Here is a 2,142-nt window from a genome sequence, read left to right on the forward strand (position 1 = left end):
GTTAAAATTAAATGATGGAATTATTGGTTATGATTCTTCACATTTGACTCTAGCTGCTATGGAATATGATGCATACATATTTCTAATATAATTCAGTTACAGGAACTAAACACAGATTATGTTGTCCCCTGACCATTTATTCTACCTTGAGTCTTAGTTTTTAATTTTATATTTATCCTTCAACAGTGTGTATAAAAGATGCACTGAAAGCTGCTACTTTCTCAACAACATCATGATCACAGTTAGTTAAATATTTAATGCCACAAGCACAAGGTAGGACATGCAATAAGCATGAACTTGACTATAAAACCACTGTAATGGGTTTAGATCCCTTGGGTCTCCAACGTGCTCTGTACTGATACAGTAAATGAAGGAAAAGTCTCATCAAGATGCATGTTTAAATAGGAATCTGTCCTGGCATATACATTGACAAGATTAATTATAGATCTCTGAGCCTGATGTGTTTCCTAATATCTTGAATCTCTTTCCTAGTATGCAGTCAAGCTGCAATATTTGTTGTAGCCTTGTGTAATTCTGGATAATTCTCTTTTCCAGAGTAATACTTTTCAATATATTTTAGGTCTTAATGACTTAACTGAGTGCCTGATAAAAGTTTCCATTAGTGATTGCCATTAGTCCTTGCATTTGTTCATTGAAATCAAAACAGTCCTTTTACAATAGTAGCAAAATTCTGAAAGAATGCAAGGGCTCTTTTCATGAGAAAATTCAGCCATTTTCTCTACTGTGTATGTCTTCAAATGAAAAGATGAAACAGTAAATACAGTAAAAATTATTATAAGATATTTTGCTTTGTGCATTACACAGTCTGCCTTAAAAGATATGAAAAAAGAAAGACCCCAAATTATTTTTTAAAGCTGAAATTATGGTGATAGCAGTATACCATTTGTATTAAAAAATATATAGGTTATATATCAAAGGAGTTTAAAGCACAAGTTTATGGTGAAACAGATGTAGAACTCAATCAGGGTATCAATATTTACTAATTGGGTAAAGTTATTTAATGTTTTGATCATTAGTTTTCTCATTTATAAAATGGGAAAGGTAAACCAACTTTTTGGATTTGTTATGATGATTACATAGTATGACACACAGAGGTGATTATCACAATGCTTGGTCCATCAAAATCACTAAATGCCAACTTAAAGATAAACAGCTCTTTCCCTTTTGGCTGCCGCAGTGAGAGGAGTTGCCACCATGTCTTCCCACCTGCAGTGGTTGGATGAACATGCAGAACTGCTCCAGCTTCCTGATCAAGAGGAACAAGCAGACACACAGCACAGAACCCAATAACCTGAAGGCTTGTAACTCCTGCCACAATGGGCTGATTCACTGCAAGACTGTGGGCATGGAGCTGGCAGTCTATGGCAAATGTGTACTGGTGGCCATGAACTGGAGATCCAGCCAGCAACCCCTGCCACCTCCTATGTGTGGGCCACCATCAGCAAGAATGCCCAGGCCATCCTCAGCAGCATTAGGCACATGATCTGCAAGAACATGTACAGCCCAGATCTGTGCATGGCTTCCGTTCACAGAGCCAGCACCATCCTGTTCAGCCAGAGCCTGTGACAGGGAAGAGGTTGGGACCACCCCACTAAGAGCCCCTGAGTACCTGCCCCCCACCTCCAAAGCAATAAAGATGTCAACCACCTAAAGACAAATAAAAATAAACATAATACTTCATACAGTTTGAAATATTTGCCTAGGCTTTCTATTGACCCCATCATCCTAAATGTGAATCCAAGAAGTAAGCTTCGTAAAAATCTTTACAGTTGATCCTGATGAAGATTCAGATGTCTTTGTTTTATTGTGATATATCTTCATAATGGATTCTTGAGGAGATATTTATTAATACACTGCATTCAGTATTCTTAAACAGGAAACTAATACATTCAACCAGCTTTTATTTTTCTCCTATTTTCTTTAATACCTAGGACAGTATTCTTTTTTTTCCCTTTTTTTATTATGTTATGTTAATCACCATACACTACATCATTAGTTTTTGATGTAGTGTTCCATGATTCATTGTTTGCGTATAACACCCAGTGCTCCATTCAGTACGTGCCCTCTTTAATACCCATCACCAGGCTAACCCATCCTCCCACGCCCCTCCCCTCTAGAACC

General features: G+C 37.3%; 1 pseudogene; it reads left to right on the top strand.

Moving 5' to 3' along the window:
- The first annotated feature begins 1,215 nt into the window (after positions 1-1,215).
- Positions 1,216-1,587, top strand: LOC113913688 (annotated as a pseudogene).
- The last annotated feature ends 555 nt before the right edge of the window (positions 1,588-2,142 follow it).

Source organism: Zalophus californianus, chromosome 11 (assembly GCF_009762305.2).
Source record: "Zalophus californianus isolate mZalCal1 chromosome 11, mZalCal1.pri.v2, whole genome shotgun sequence".
In the NCBI taxonomy this organism is placed as follows: Eukaryota; Metazoa; Chordata; class Mammalia; order Carnivora; family Otariidae; genus Zalophus; species Zalophus californianus.